This window comes from Bidens hawaiensis, unplaced genomic scaffold (assembly GCF_021521415.1).
Source record: "Bidens hawaiensis isolate Kalapana, Puna unplaced genomic scaffold, B.hawaiensis_p1.1 tig00009443_1, whole genome shotgun sequence".
Classification (NCBI taxonomy): Eukaryota; Viridiplantae; Streptophyta; class Magnoliopsida; order Asterales; family Asteraceae; genus Bidens; species Bidens hawaiensis.
The window spans coordinates 513,473-532,071 of NW_027491698.1; the positions used below are offsets into that span (position 1 = coordinate 513,473).

At 31.7% G+C, this 18,599-nt stretch overlaps 1 pseudogene across 1 annotated transcript; it reads left to right on the forward strand.

The window, feature by feature from the left end:
• Positions 1-3,815: 3,815 nt before the first annotated feature.
• Positions 3,816-12,646, forward strand: LOC143532315 (beta-carotene isomerase D27, chloroplastic-like; annotated as a pseudogene). Its single transcript, XR_013135154.1, has 7 exons — positions 3,816-3,951; positions 5,594-5,737; positions 5,870-5,982; positions 11,822-11,883; positions 12,116-12,222; positions 12,353-12,445; positions 12,556-12,646. The product of XR_013135154.1 is annotated as a beta-carotene isomerase D27, chloroplastic-like (transcript).
• Positions 12,647-18,599: the final 5,953 nt, after the last annotated feature.

Below are 18,599 nucleotides of genomic sequence, written 5' to 3' on the forward strand. Positions count from 1 at the left end.
GTAGCTAGCCTATAAAGCAAGTATTACTAAGTGTTCGACACCGAAGCTGACTGTTTATCATTTGCCTTGCCACCAGGTCTATCCCGACCATGGTAATGTGTTAGCCAAGATTACACCCACTCGACCTCCAGTCGAGTTTAACGTTGGGTGGGGTTTGTCAAACCCAGTAGTACTACTCAACAGTGACTCGCTATTATCCAATACTAAACGGTTCGATGTGTGAAGGACTTCAGTTGTTTCGTTTGCCACTTAGCCTTTACAAGTGATATATAATAAATAACAAAATCTAAAGCATTTTGGAGTACGTATTCTCCCCCAAGTGAAAAGCGTTTAAAAGAGTTAAAAGAGGAAAGTGAAACTCACTGTTTGCGAAGAATTCAATAAAACAAGTCACCCAAGTGATGCGCGTCACAGAAAATCCTCATTAGCGTTCTAAAACAACAAATGAGATTTTCTAAGTGTTGGAACTAGTATCGAGTCTCTAGACTCGGCACATAACACCTATGCACAAGATACGTTTCGTGTTTCGTTGGTGAATTGTGTGTGTCTCAACAAGCACATTGGTGATACGTTACATGTGTGAACAACTATTTACATATCATGTATTAATATTGTAAATTACTAGCAATTATCCCCACAAGGGCAATTTGGTCATAAACGTAGCAATTATTTAACAACAAGCAAGTTTCATGTATTTTCACATAGTTCAGCAGCTAGTTTTATCAAGACAGAATTCTACTTGAAAGATTACTCTATTCAACAGATCATAGCATATCAATCAATTCACCAAAAATCGTCACAAAAGCATGTATGTGTTAGGTTTACAGAACTATTTTTATTGTAGTTTTATTCCACATAGTTACTCACAATGATCAAAACATTACAGTAAACTCACAGCAGTCAAAATCATGCGCAACAGAATGTTATTTGTTATTCCCGTTAAATGAAAAATTCAATTAATGCAAGACCAATTGGGTTAGGTTCTTAACTCAACATGTTAACTTCCAGAAGTTGAACCAACCCATTTGATCTTGTAGTTCATGAGATATGATAATTACAAAACAACCTAACAGCAGGTCTCACAATTCAGATTTGCACTTCAGTTTTGTAAAATAATAAAAGTTAACCTTTACTCGTCCAAAAATTACAAACTTGGACTTTATAGAAACTAGACTCAACCTAGTACACTGTAGTGTTAACAATCTCGACCAATTACCACATTAACATTTAGTTACAGTTGTCTAAACATAACTTACAATCTGTCCAGTACCAGTTTTGACCTTTAATCACATTTAAATCGTTTGAGCAACCAAAACACCTCCAAATCAGGCGTGGTTGGGTTTTCTGGAAACTAGACTCAGAGTAATACCTTTTAGACTCATAAATAGCTCAGTTTGGTCTTATATTTAACAAGTTACATGTCGTTCAAGTTTAACTATCTCTGCTGTCAAAACTCAGCAAGCACAAACAATCGTCTAACATCCATCCTAAGCATACGACATATCTCCAAACACGCAATAAACATAATTATCCATAAAATCAGTAGTAAACCCTCTAGGGTTTACAAAAAATCGATGACCCAACAATCTTTCACCGTTCAAAATCACATATGATCATCTAACTCAATGACCGAAACATAATCAATCATCCTCTAATCAAAACCAAGCATATAAACACTTAATACATGATTTACAAAGTTAGGGTTTCATGTTTATACCTTAAAAACGCAGAAACAACCAAGAGAAAGGTGAGAGATGCTTAGAAACGAGTGCGGGATACTCCGATTATGAGAAACAAGGTCAAAACGGGTGTGATATGGTGGTGGTGTGGGCAGCCGTCGCAAGAGAGAGGGGGGGTGTCCGATCGGGTTTGAGAGAGGGAGAGAGGAGTTAGGGTTTTGTTATTATTAAATAATAACATGTTACACCAAGACCCCTCAACTTCTAATTATTACTTTTCTAGCCTAAAGTAACTTATTTGCATCTTGAGTTAACGTTTTATACAATATTATCAAATAACACATAAGCCTAACACATAATTATCACATAATTATTGTTTGGATGTTTTTCGTTTATTCACCAATGATTTGCGTCAACTCGTTTGCGTTTCGGTGCAATCCCGAAAGACTACATATGTAGTGATTGTCAAGCGTCATTTAAAACTCTATTTTAAATGAAATAAGATGTGCGTTATAGATCAAGTGATCTTAAGTTTGAATTGACGGAGTTGGATTAACGGAGTTAACCTGAAATTGACGAGTGTCACAGATGCAATTTCTCATCACACACCCCACCCAATCAAATGGTGCCACATCACCAACCCCAAATCCATCACATTTTGATGAAATTTGGTAGGGGTGGTGGTGTGGTGTGGTGGTGTGTGATAACAATCAAAAGTTTATTGGATTGATTTATGACATAGAGTTAGATAAACATGATAACTTTTGATGAATTGAAACCATTTTATCATCGTATCGATTGAGTCAAACTTAGGCCATGTTGTACAAAGTATATAAAAATCTGAATAGAACTCTTTAATTTCAAACCAAAATTATAAAATTTGAGAAGTCCCATTTCATAAATTTGATTTAATCAAAGAATTAAAAGGATATAATTAATTTATCAAAACTCATGTTTTTACCAACGAATCTCCTATGAATGTTTTAAATTTGTGTTGCATTCGATAGATCGATACCCATGTTGATGAATATCGATTGAAACACATGTAAAAAGAAGAAATCAAACAAACCTTATAATTCTAATGTAGAAGACGAATGCAAAATCAGACGACGATCGTTAATTGAATATGTATAGTCTAATCGCATTGATACTTTGAATTAGAGTATAATCATTATATAATTAAGGTTGAGAATTACATATGAATATATATTCCAAGAAGAATATGCAAATAGAATTTGTAAATAGAACCCGCTATATGTGAATTCAATTTTAAATTTTATGAAAATAAAAAAATTAAAAAAAGCCAAAATACCATGTGACAATTTAAAAAGAATTGATGAAAAATATTTTAATGAAAAGGAAACAATAAATAAATGGCAAAATGCAACGTGACAATTTAAATAGATTTGTTGAAAAGTATTTTAATGAAAAGAAAAAAAATTAAAAAAATGTCAAAATATCATGTGACAATTTAAAAAAAATTGATAAAAAGTAGGAAGAGAGATTACTTGAAAATCCACTCTTTTATTATATAGGTAGATGTTTTATTTCTTATTAGTCATGCTTTATTTTTTATTATTCTTTCACTGATTACAATAACGACGAACATTTTATTATAAAAACATAACATATTACAAACATTATTAAATATAACAATATTAAACATAACAACTTAAAATGACAAACAAGGTTCGTCGTTTTAATCCAGTGCTCTACAGTGATTAAGCGTTATTACCGGCGGCGGTAGGTGCTTGAGTTGTAGAGCCGGACGACTCTCCCGCTTCCGTAACTTAGATAGTTACTAATTAACTCGTAATTAAAAAGAAAAAATGACCCTACTTGTCATCTAACAAAAAAGAACACCAATTTTTTAAAAATATCCCCATGTGAACAATCTTCTCTCATTTTGTCACTTTTGTGTACCGTTATAAATACGTACACACACATACGCCTCTCCCTCAAGCCCCAGGCCCCATCTCAAAAATCTCTTTCACAAACTATGGAAACCATCAATATATCAGCGACTCCGAGGATCAACAACCTGAACTTCTTCCCTCGTAATAATCTTTCGCGAAAACATAGTCGGTTTCATATCATATCAATGTTGAAACTGATATGAAACTGCCCAAAGACTCAACTAATGTCCCAAAGAGGATGGATGGAGTCATGCTTAATAGTAATGGTATCACCACAACAAATACGGTTTATAAAGACAATTGGTTTGATCGTGTTGCCATTAATTACCTTTCCCAAGCACTTCAAGATGCCTCGGGTTAGTTCTTTTTTCTTATGTGTGCTATATTTCATATTAGTTCTTATTTTATAGAAGTAATATATAAAGACAATCCGAGAAACATATTCACGAGCATGACCTATTTAATTAATGGAAAAAAACAATTCAAGCAAGTGAGTATATCCGATACATCCGGTACATGTATGTCTCACCTAGGGATGGCAAAAAAGCCCGAGCCCGACGGGTATACCCGAAACCTGAAATAAATGGGACGGGTATACCCGAGGCCCGATGGGTATGGGCCAGATATGGGATTAGGATTTACAATTTTTCGTGGGTACGGGCCGGGTATGGGATTAAATGATACCCGACCCGATTACCCGAATACACATACCCATTTACCCGAACCATATACCCGAATTATATACCCGAAAAATTCTTTGTATTTCATAGGTTGTGAAGCATATATATAGAAAATTATAAAAAAATTATAACGATATTATTTATTTATTGTTATTCTTTTATATATGTAGTGCATTATATTTAAATTTGTAAGAATTGTTGTATGAATAAATGGTATAAAATAATTATAATGATTATAAAAATTTGCTTGAAAGTCCCAACGGGTATACCCGATACCCGCGGGTATGCCCGATACCCGACGGGTAATTACCCGACATATACCCGACGGGTAATGGGTCGGGTATGGGACACGGTTTTAACAAACGGGTACGGGTATGGGATTGCCAATACCCGGCCCTAACCCGCCCCGTTGCCATCCCTACCCGACGTCTATAGGACCAGGTATGAGATTAGTTTTAATGTATATTGTGTGTATGAGACTAGTATTGAATTAGGTGATACCCGACCTGATTACCTGAAGCAACATGCCCGTTTACCCGAATCTTACACCCTAAAATTTTTAAGTTTATTTTCTAAAAACACTTGTCTATTAATGCTGAACTTTAGTAGGTTTTATATATGGAAGTTTAAATTTTGTTTTGGATATATGTTAATTTGTATTATTTGGGTTTTATGTTGTGAATGAAGCATTTATATATAAAGTTATATAAAAATCATATTGTTAATTATTTTTTATTACACCTATATAATTTTTAGGTGTAGGTTCAAAAGAGAACCACAAAAAATGGAAAACATAGGAACCATGTCTTTTACATGTTACAAAAAATAATAAAAATTTCATTTTTACATGTAGAAAACATATTTTTACATAATCTTTTATTGAGCTTTTACGTATAGACAAATGTAAAAGCTGTTTTTATTAGAAAAAAAGTTAAAAAAAGGGTAAAAAATAGTATTTTTTACAAAATAATTTTTTTTATTGGAATGTTTTTAACATGTATTATTTATAAGCAAAAACTCCAAAAAAAAATTATGCTAAAACAATTTTTACATTTGAAATCGAGCTTATACTATTTTTTTTTACATGTAAAATACATGATTTCCTAGTTCCTTACTTTTTTGAAGTTCCCTGTTGAACCGTCCCATAATTTGTAATAGTTATATAAACAAAAATTTTTACAACAATTATAATGGTACAAAAAACATATATGTAATACCTGACCGAACCTAGTCCATTATCATCTCTACTTATTTATTCATCTAATTGAGAAAACTGACTCAAGGGATTCATGCACCATGTTGTGAGTGAAAACCGCAGGTATGAAAAACTCGGAGAACGGGTACGATAGCTTGATGGTGGCATCTAGAGCGGTGTTTCAGAGCTACGACCCGATCGAATAGCGCCAACTTATAGGCAAGGTTCTTCTGGATGCTACACCTCCATTTTACATCTCCACGGCAAGTTAATTCTTTTTGGTTGTTATAATACGTTTTATGAAGTTTTTATTCCAAGTTAAACTAATACATCAAAAGACTAAAAATTTTAATATCAATCCGATCAAATATATCAACATAATTAAAAAAACGTTTTGAGTTTTTTGTTATGTTACCCAATTCAGAAAACTGTTACCACCTCGTAAGTTTTCAAGAGAGTTTTGTGCTGCGTTCACGACCATCTTCTTCGCTTGGCTTGTCGGCTCGTGCAAGGTATGTATGTGTCTATGTTTTTCTTTTTTGAACGGGCACGTATTAAAACTTAAAAGCACTAGACAGACGAAAAATGAACCACTCTATCCAAGATAATTTACATTTATATTTCCTACTTGAGCATCAATAAGGCGACAAATAAACAACTTCATTAGATAACAATTCTCTATTTAGACGACTATGAGAAAACCATGTCAATCCGAAGCTTTCAAATAACCCACCATGCTACAAACATATATAATAGCTCTCACCATCTCTTTCTTGGCCAAATTTCACGGCGGATCATCAAGCCAAGAAATAAGATCCAAAAGGAATCTTAAAAACATAACGCCAGATTATCAAGCCAAGCCATATCTATGTGTCTATGTTACTCTAATTTAAGTCAAACTCTTAATGCTAAATATATAACGTGTTAAGAAGAAACTATATGCAACGAAATAGGAATCAATTTATTCAAAGCATGTTATAATTGATATAATTGTGAATGATGTTTTTTGTGATTAAATTTCTTTTTGAGAAATAAACAAAATTTTAATGAGAATTTTTACAAACTTACATTGCTAAGACATAAGATCAGAAGGGAATCTCACAGCTAAACATAACGCTGAATCATCAAACCAAGCCATATCTATAAGTCAAACTCTAATCAATATTAATAAAACATATAACATGTTAAGAAGAACTATATGTAACCAAATAAGAATCAATGTATTCAAAGCACGTTATAAGTGTGATTAGTGTTTTGTATAAGTAATACTTTCTTTCATTAATATAAAAGAAATTTCAATGAGAAGCTTGATAAACTTACATCGCCAAGGTTTTATCAACATTCAAAACAAATATTTTTTCACGTCACATATGGTGGCTGCCATGGTTGCGGTGGTACAATGATAGTGAGAAAGGGGGACAAATCGTTTTTGCTACCTGCGTGTCACATAATCACTTTTATGACACGCAATCATTTCGAATCATCAAAGAATTATCATCGTTAGGCAGCTGTGTTACTATGAGATTGTTTGAAGAATCGGAATATCACAAAACATTTCGTTAGTTAAGATTATTGCCAACCATAAATAACAGTTAAAATTATTTAAATCCAATATTCATTTAATAATGTATCTTTCTATGATAAAAAAAACGTGTTCCTCTCACGTATACTTTCTAAAAATATAATAATAAACTAATAACTAAACAAAGATACATAGATAAAGTACCAATTAATATATATATTAAATAGGAGATCCAATCTTCCTCACAAAATTACTATTCAATTTACTATTCAATATTTTAATACTTTATTAATTATAACCACTAAATCATTAACTCCTAATTCCCTAATTTCATAAATACAAATAATGGTTTTTATTTCTTTTATTTTTCTTTTTGTTTAAACTAATTAAAATGTTTAACAAATTATATTTTTAAACACTAAATTTGGGTAAGTAACGGCGTTACATGTTTTATTTGTCGGTTGGTTAAATGATTTTCTTAAACTTTGCTTAGTAATATTTTATAGTAATTTTGTGCAAGTATCGGGTTGCGTGCTACATAATAAATTTGGGCACGTATCGGCTTCACATGTATCGTTTTTACAATGACCGAAACTTTTTTCATAATTTAAAAATATCTAATTATCGCATGGTTTTCGTTGCAACGTTTGATATCTTAAAATAATTTTTTGGCTTACTAATTTATGTTTATGAATTTGTGTTGGTACCGCTGATACTAACCGAATTTGTGTTAGTTCACAACTGTAACGTGCAGGTTTTTTTGGTTCTATATATGATATGATTTGTTGTATTTTGGTATTGACGGGTTTATTTCTTTTATTTAATTTCGATGTCGTAACTTGATACAGACTGGCTTCGCATCGATTTGCAACGAGTTTATAATTCTACTTATGTTTTCTGTTCGATTTAATGGTCCCGTCGCGAAGCACAAAGCACAGGTCCCAAAATCCTAGTTAATTAAAATTAAGGGAGTTGCTAAACATATATTTTTTCTTACAATTTTTATTAAATGTACACCCCCTTGAACTTATCAAATCAATTGACATTTACCTTAACATTATTTACATACATATTAGTCTATCCAACATTTTGTTTCACTTAATAGTCTTCACTAAATATATCAAATTAAAAACTATTTTGTCATTATTAACTATTTTTATTATTATCATTGCTAATATTATAAATATTTTTATATTAGTTTTAGTTGTATCAATATTAGTATCGGTCCCTCACACACATATATTTATAAATAGTATTATAAATATAATAATACGTCGACAATTATAGTAATTAATAGTATTATGATATGGGACTATAAATACAAAGCGAGAGAAACAAATGTAAATAAAAATTAAACATTATAGTAATAAAAAAATAAAACTTTTAAAGGGAGGTAATAAAATTTTAAAAATATTAAAGGGTAGTAATATATCAAATAACACTGTTGAAAGAAGTCAAAGTTTAATGAATAAGGTATAACAAGTAAGGGAAGGATTATGCTTTGTTTAAGTAATCAGTTAATCTTAAAATATAACAAAAAATCAAAAACCTATGTATGATTTATATATATATAATCCAAAAATAGATAAAACCTAAACTAGTAATTCAATTAGCCAGATATAGGTTCTTAATTTAATAAATAAAATCTTAACCTAGCTATATGGTCAAAATGTGCTTTGATGGATGTACTATGGGGACTTTTGCACACCACGTTGAAGTACATATTTTAATATTTGCTTTTATGTGTTCCTCGTCTTTTTCAGGGTCAACTATAGAAAGAGTAAACTCAAGTTAGACTTCAGTTCCTCATTTAATAGAAGCTTCAATTTAACTCAAAGTTATACAAAAAGAAACATAGTAGATGATAAAAATGATTCTTAAGTTGTTTAAAAAAACAAACATATTAGTCGTGGTTGGTTATTTTACTTTATAATAATAAAATTCAAAAAAGACGTCGAATTCTCATTTCATGTTAGGCCTTCAAAAGAGTTGAGCCAGCTTAGCCTTCTTCCTCTCTCACCCCGAGCTTTGAGACTAGATAGTTGGACTAGTTGACAACTATCGAAAAAAAAGTTACAATAAAATAATCTTTAGTTATTTTTACTTGCTTTATGGGTACGGTGTTAAAATTTCATGGAAAGCACATTCTTACCCACTATAATTAATAATCATAGATACTTACACAACCACCAATATATCCTCAATGTAAGTAGGGCTCTTCACCTATGGAGAAAGGGAGTTGGATTAATAGCTTACAACGATCAACAATGGATATCACTAACAGATTATCGATGAAAAATTTTAAAAATATTTTTATAAATTTGAATTAGTTGTCGCTGATAATAAAAATATTTTATATGTATGCATGTATGTGGTGTGTGATTGTATATATATATATAGATAGATATAGTTGATTTCTTTTGAATCACTTTGAGTTTTAAGAATTCGAAAGAACTGAATGTAACCAAACTTTTTTTTTAATTTTTTTACATATACGTAATTTATGTAGGTTACATGTACGTAGAAAAATTACAACATTTTTTATGCACCGATTCGAATTTTACATAGGTGTAACAGACGTTTAAATTAACACAATTACTGTACATCTTTATTCTCTCTCTTACTTAATTTTTTTAATCAGATTTAATCTCAACCACATGAAGAATAATAAGAAGATGAGATGGCCTTGTGGGACCCACATATAAACATAAGCATGCCAACTTGATCCTAAACTGTCTCAATCTAGTCAAAAACAATAATAATCAAGTTCCAAATCACCTTAAGCAAACTAGAGTAAGTAGGGTATCGAACCACGTGAAGTATGTGGTCAGCGTAACGTGCAACTAGTTCTTAGAATTATGAAGTGATTGTCAAGAGTGCTTATCACACTAGTAAAAGATTTAGTTTTAATATTAAACAAGTAAACTGAGCAAAGTACAAGCAATTAACAAAGACATATCACGCCCGGGGTTCAAGCAAGTAAATAAACAATAATTTCATGTTCACTTAAGAAATTAATTGTCAAATATCAAATCATATTGATTAACAAGTTAAACCTTAGGCATCAACAACCGCAAACACACGACACTAGTTATCAAACAGTCTCTGCCAGGGGTGAATCAACTAAGGGCAATTGTATGCCTCATCATATTCAAACTTTAGGATTGATCAAGAGTTAATTGGTAGCCCTGGAATTCACCCAAAATCGTCTAATAGCGGTTGGATGTCGTAATCATGGTTTAGGGTTCGTAAAATAGAAGATATAGGCCAAACCTCGTTTGTTCACGTTTTTATGTCGTTCGCGTATCGCGATGGCCATATATACTCATGTGGTCGCGATACACATTTTTTGGATCTCTCTAATTGAGAAACCCAAAATTCATATATTATGGGTCTCGTAACTCATCTTTTAGCCCAGGATATGCTTGTTTTCCTTCTTAACGTTTTGCTGTCCACCCATTTTGTTTATTTTTAGCATCGGCGTATGATTTCTCATCCAAACTCTTCACGAATCCTTCTAACACTTCCCAAGACTTCAAATAATGTTCCGGTCTTCCCGAGATATCATTCCATGCTCGTATAAGTCTCCAATATAGCATCTTTAACGATCAATAATCTGAAATACAAAAGCACGTATGAAGTACCAAAGTTCTAACAATATACTCAATAAAACTACACAATTAACACACTAATATATATATACAAAATACCTGACCATCACAACTCAGTTAAATAAACATCCACATCGGCATCTCCACTAACGATACTAGCCGTCCGTTAGTGAGGGAATGACAAAAACAAATATGGTCAAAGTTAGGAGTGATCATGGGTGATAAAGTGAAAGTTGAGAGCGTTATCAACCAACATATTAAACTTAAGAGTATTAAAAACCAAATAACAAATATGAGTTTTAATAGTGATCTATTACATGCCAATAACAAAATGGGCCTTTTTTTTTAATGGGGAAGTGTTTGAGCTTATTTAAAAACAAACTATTGGACTTCTTTAAATGAAAATACAAAAAAGGTTTTAAGGGTTTAGAGCATTCCCAATTCATTCTCTAAATTAGTTGTTAAACCCATATAAGTTGGTAAATTTTGAGAAAATCATCAAAATCATCTCTCTAATCCATTTCCTATTATATGGATGAGTTATATGAAAACTAAAGTACAACCCTAAATATAGGGGTTCATTTTTGATCCATACCATATAATATCTTAACTATTGCCCAATCACCATATACTATATAACAAGAGAAAATAGATAAAAATTATAACAAAAAGAATTTATGGATACAAATAAGAAATAGAATGTGAAAGATTTTTGAAAAATGATTATTAAATTTATAAAATGGTGTTTTTAGCTAAATTATACGAAAAAATATATGAAATATGTTGAGAATGCTCTTAACCTTTAACAATTATATTTTTATTTAGTAAACCTTTCGTGGCAACGGGTTTAAAATTTATTTTTCTTAAAACCACTGAGTTAAATCATTAAAAATTATACATTCTGGCTATATAAAACACACAAAAGGAAAGTGTCGGTTGAACCAGACAAACCACCTATGTAGCTCATCTATGTCATGCTACTCTTATCTTAGATCCGATTTTTACTAATTTTTTAGATCTTAAGGAAAATGATTTAAAAAATTCCAAACTATGGACTATTGGTAAATAATAATCTAAACTAACGGGTTGACTATTGACGGTCCCATCTTACTCATCATGTTCACGTGGTAGTTGTTGACGGTGGTGAGACTGTCATTTGCCAATAGTACGTCCATACTTGAGATTATTTAAATTCAAATTTCTATTTTTTAACTAAAGGTAAAAGAATCGGAGTTTAAAGGAGCTAAAGAGAAGAACGTTGTCTATATAAAGAAATGTAGGTACCGACTTTAGTTTTTAAATTCTTTCAATTTCATTTTATAAATTAATCAGAATTTGTGAAAAGTCGTTGACTAATAGACATAACTTCAAACAACACTGAAAGTTCACACATAGTAATCTCGTGCAACTTGTTTTGACTTCTTTGTATCACATCGCCACTTAGAATACATGTTAAAGGCCCTAGTATACGCCATATAACATTTTACCGACATTTGGGTTTAACTCGATCAGGTTTCTAGAGATGAGTAATTGCGCGGGGATGTGTACGAATCTCTGCAAAGCACCAACACAAGAGTTCATGAAGAACACATTTGGCATGCCAATGAACATGGTTCCAAGTAAGTCTACACACAAAGATAATTATTATAGTACCAATTAAGACATCTTGAAATCATTTCATAATATGAAAACTTCACTCATAAGTCATAACAAATAAATGTAACCAAGTATACTCAAATTGAGTTGTAGATTTTGAGGATATGAGTTGTGAGTATATATTCGGTGAAGATCCTCCGCCGCTACAAGATGATCCTGCTTTTAAGCAACCATGTTACAAGCTATGTAAGTAATTTACGAATGCGTCACCTTATTTAAAAAAACTTTGGAGAATTCACTTACATGTTTGTTTACATATATGTATTTATCTACATACACATGTATGTATCATGCAGGTAATGTGAAACGTAAGCATGATACAAGCTGCATCGACAAAGGCATGATATGATATGAAGTAACAAATCGGAACTTATTTATAAACAAAATAGTATAATTTGTCATAAATTGCTAACTAAATTTCTATGGAAGATTTAAAATGAAACATGTTGGATTATTGTGATTATATGTAAAAAAACTCTAAAGAAAATGATTAACAAGAATGTTTGCGATACATCTAAAATTAAAAAAGTTTGTCGATTTAGAAATATCAGTAAAAAACATAAAATTGTTGATCTTCGAAAATAAAAATGAAACAAGAGATTGAGTATAGATATTAGAAAACCAGCGTATATATTCATCAATTTTATCTTGTCTGCCTCATTTTGTAACCGGCGTATCATGATAATTTTGACTCAACTGATTCGTATAATGTTCAAGTCCTTAAAACAACTTTATATTCTAGCAACCACTACCTAAGCTAGTGAGTATCATCGACGACCAATTATCTACAGAATGATTTTGTTGGTATTTAGGTAGATTTGTTATAGGTTAGTCCCATTTGTGACTTTCATTTAGTTAGAAGCTAATGAGAATGTTTACATACACACTGATATAGCCGGATTTGAGATCGGCGGTCTCCTAAGATAAGGATCCGTTGAGTGTATCAATCTCCAAGAATTATAGATATAAGAAGAACAATTCAATACTAATTTCCTGCTTGCTTTCATTAATAATCAAGGCCTTTTTATATATAGGCAACAAAATAAATGAACAACTAAAGAAACTAACTAGATGGTATCACTACTAAGCCACTACCTAAAAGAACATGCCTAAAACAAAACAATTAAAGTAAATAATGCCATAAATATTGATGCATTAGCTAGCACACGACTCCATATGAATATCGTGCTATGTTAAGGGGACGTAAGACTTGGAACAATAATAATTGCATAGATCTTCGTTTTATTTTCTCTTGATCAGCTGCACAATGTTCATCATAATCGGTATAGTATGTGATGATTGTATGGTTTGATATGAACAATATGCGACCAATGTTCTCACTTGTTAACCAAGCTTTGATTTCTAAATTATTATGTATGGCTAATCAAAATTCGATCAATGTTCTCAATTTAAGGCCCAAATACATAACATGTCCAATGTTTCTAAACGGTTCTGAAGCCTCTCAAAACCGCCTAGGACTCGGACCTAGTATACGAAATAGGGTCAGTTCACAGGTATGGCATGCATTTACCATTAAACAGGCACATGCATGCCATTTACCATAAACCAAGATAAATTTACTTTTCTTATTGAGAGGGATATGAAGTAATGTGTGGAACTAAATGATTAAACAACGAAAATACTATGAATTTCCCATAACTTGATAATGATTATGTGGAATTATATGTACGACATGCCAAACCTAGTTCGAATAAGCATCGATGCTCACCAATTATGTTTTTTTTCTTCAACGGCAATACCATCTAAAATGTTTTTAGAACTGAAAGTTGTTTGAACTGTATCTAGCAAGTTGTTAAAGCAGAATGCAAAATGCAAAGAATATTAATTACAAATTAAACGGGATTGGATGTAAGTTAAAAAACTAATATTATGGTTGAGACTTAAGATTATTTCAAGAAATTCATGTTTGAACAACAATATTTTTGTACTAGGATTTAATTCTATGGAAAACATGCTAATATCAATCTAAAAATTGCAAGAATAGTAGGAAATGACGATATATTAACTGACACAAAGAAAATACACGTTGACCCCAACATATCATGACCCCTTATCCTCATAATAGAATTTGTAAACCTTGTTAAAACTAGGGTTTAGAGGGAGGTTAACGTACAATAACCTTGTTAACACGCGTGAGGGGCGCATTGATAGGTTCAGCAATCATACTTAACGGGGTTAGTGAGGTCGAGTTTAATTGCAAGTGAAATGAAACCACAGGGACAAAAATCACATATTTGAAACTATTAGACTAAAACCACATATTTGAACAAAACATAAGAATGAAAACCATAATTTATTCTAAGTAAATTGACAACTAACTTGCTCACCTTTTGTTTAAACAGGAGAATCTAGTCTATATACTAAGGGTTAAAATAGACTTTTGTCCTTGTTAACTTATTCATGCATGATGCATGTCGCTACTCACTAATTAGATGACCAGCTATATGGTTATCTTAAGATAATCGTAGTTACGCATATTATTATCTACGGTTGGTTGCATCAAAATGTAAAAAAAATATCTTATTTTCATATTCACACAAATATATATATATACACACACATGTTAAGGTACGTTATGGACTATTGTATTCTATCATACACACACACACACACACACACACATATATATATATAGGTATTGGATCATTTCAGAAGTTTTTTTTATAACGAGGAGTGCGAGAAGTGAAGGTTTGACTCCATTAATCCCTGACTTCACTCCCTTTCTTATGTGTAGGTGGGTTGTGTAGGTGCATATATATGTGTGTATGTACGTATGTTTGTATATGTGTATGTATGTTTGTATGTGTGTAGGTACATAGGTTTGAATGTGTAATTAAGACATAAATACAACCAACCTACATGTATGTATGTAACATCATATGAAATGGAGTGAAATTAGGGATTAATGGAGTTATACATTCACTTCTCACACTTCTCGCAAGATCCATCCCCTATATATATATATATATATATATATATATATATAGAGAGAGAGAGAGAGAGAGAGAAAATGGTTCAAATAAAAAAAATTGTTTTGTGAGAAGTGTGAGAAGGCTTTAAAATAAAACACATCAACTAAATAGGACACTATATCATGTAAATAGAAAACTATATGGTTTTTAGAAAAAACTAATCTCAACCACTAGATCCTAGATCTATTCTTATTCTTCTCACAAAACTATTGTTTTTTACATTAACCTTACCCTATATGTATGTATATATATATATATATATATATATATATATATATATATGATAGAATACAATAATCCATAACGTACTATATTCATGAAATATTGATCCATGAAATCACATCACAAGATCGCGAAATCATCAATACATACCAAATTAATCATCGATTCACCCAAAAAACAGATTTTGGTCGTTAATCGATCGATTTTTTTACTTTTATTCACGAAACCCGTTTTGAGCGTATTACGAATTCTTGATCGTTTTTTGTATTTTGGCTTTTGAGCATTTTTGTTTATTGGCCTTGACCGTTTTGTTTTTGCCTTAAGCGTAATTGGTGTACGTTTTTGTACGTTAAGGATTATTGTACGATAACCTAACTCTCTCTCTCTCTCTTTATATATATATATATATAGACAAAAGCTAGAATACAATAATTCTAATCGTACAATAATATTCGTGGCATATATACCCGTGTATTTCAAAAACACACAAACCCTAAATCAAACATTCCTCCATTACCATCGATATCCTCCCCAGTCAATCCATCTCCACCACCACCGTCCACCACTCGCCCACATCAACAGTCCTCTGTCACCATCACAAGCGCTGACGATGAGTGTTTGACAACTCGCCGGAAAAACACAAAAAAACGCTCTGGCCAAAAAACAAAACGTTCAGCCAAAAACACAAAAAAAAGGAGCTCAATTGAATTCCAAACCCTAATACGCTCAAAGAAAACCCAGTTACGCTCAAGTAAAAAAATATGATTCAATTGAAGATCTAGATGTTATTATTGGATGAATTCATAATTAATTTGATCAATTTCGAAGTTTAATTGATCAATTGCTAAAACAAACCTGTGAACAAAGAGGAATACTGTTGCGTTTTTTCGGCTAGTTGTTGGGTACTCGTTGTCGGCGCTGGTGATGGTGACGGGGGAGTGTTGATACCATCGAGTGGTGGACCGGTGGTATTGTTAGAGATGGCAACGGCAATAGAAGGGTGATTTTAGGGTTTAGTGTGTTTTGAAATCAAGGGGTAGAAGAGGCGCGTACGTTATTGTATGATAAGAATTATTGTATTCTATCTTTATATATATATACACACACACATTGGTGGCCCTAAGAGAATACAAATTCGAGGCCTTCTAAAAGTAACTAGATTCGTAATTTTCAATTTTTTGCTATTTTGCTACACGTCTAATTAAACAAGTTAAATATATAACCAAAATAGTTTCAATAACTCAATTTTACAACATAAGCTTGACAATATTTGACTTTTTTCTTAAAAAAACAACAAAAATGAAAATATGTAACGACATGAAAAATTTGATTGGAGATACTAAAAAAACATCGTGAACAAAACATAGACAATTTAAACATACGCATTTATAAATATAATGTTCATATAGCATCTAATGTTGATAAATAATGAGTGACTGCACTAATATGATAATTTTAATCTTGTAGGCTTCAATTTTTATTTTTATTTTTGTTGCAATTGGAAACAATATATTCAGGTGTTGATTTAATCTTTATTTTAAGATAAATGAAATGTGCTTGAAGTTCTACAAAATAACTAGTGAATTAATTTTGTTCCCTCCCTAAGACTGTGTAGTGTATGTTTACAAAATGAGGAAGATTTTTTGACACGTTGCAACACGTCATCAAATGAACTATATTTATTTTAAGGTTGTAGTGGTGTTATCGTCATTTTAATTTCAATCGGCGGTCCCACAACTTAATATTTATATATATGTCATATAATTTTTTTAAGATAATTGAGTCCAAAAGCCCTAGTAAAACTGAGTCAAAAAACCCTAGTTTTGGTTTGTTATACTACTGGGCCGGCCTGGTAATTAGAAATTGTAGGAGCTAAGTCGTTCCAAATTTTTATAAGCTTTTGTCTGTTAAAATTTTCAACCTAATTTAATCAATCAGTGTCACTGAAAATAGTCTTTTTATGCATCCATCAGTTTTAGAAGTCACATAAACCACAAACACAAAGTAGCTGAAAATTGTTATCATAAACTGACAAAGGAGATTCTATTACTTAAGTTGAGTTATTAAAAGAAATGTATAACAGCACATTAAAACAAAATGATATGACTTGCTAGAACTAAAGGTTTGACAACACAATAGTCTTGGTGTAGGCGTGTAGCTTAATTTATTACTTAAAAAGAGTAAATCTCCTATAAAATTAGATAACCATATGTATACTAACAAAAAAGAAAACCAATTTAAAAAAAATATCCCATGTCAACATTCTCTCGTTTAGTAATTTTTGTGTACCATCATAAACAAACACATGCATACGTCTCCCTCAAGCCCCAACCTCAATCCCTTTCATAAACTATGGAAACCATCAACATATCAGCGACTCCGACGAGGATCAACAACCCGAACATCTTCCCCCAAAAGAATCCTTGGCCAAAACGTAGTCGGTTTCATATCATATCAGTGTCGAAAATGCCCAACGAGTCGACTAATGTTCCAAAGAGGAAGGATGGAGCCATGCTTAATAGTAATGGTATCACCACAACAAGGACGGTTTATAAAGACAACTGGTTTGAACGTATTGCCATTAATTACCTTTCCCAAGCACTTCAAGATGCCTCGGGTTCGTTTGTTTTTGTTTTTTTCTCTCTTATGTATACGATTTTTCATATTAGTTCTTATCTTATAAAACTAGGGTCGAGATACTGTACAATAATGCTTTAACGTACGATAGGTACACGAGACGCTCAAAGGCAAAAAACAAAGGCAAAAATACTAAAACGCTCAACCAAAGACTAAAACGCTCAGCCAAAAACCTAAAACGCTCAAAAACAGTTTTCATGAAAAAAAAAGTATAAAATTGATCGATTAACGATCCAAAACTGTTTTTTTCGGTGAACCAATGATTAATTGGATATGTATTGACGATTCCAAGATGTTGGGATGTGATTTCATGGATCAATTTGTGGAAAAAAAAGGGTTCGCGTGCCTATTATACGTTAAGGTATTATTGTATTGGATCTTTTGCCTATAAAAGTAATATATAAAGACAATCCGAGAAACCATATTCAAGAACATGACTTATTAAATGGAAAAGAAAAAATTCAAGCCTCCGAGTATATCCGATACGT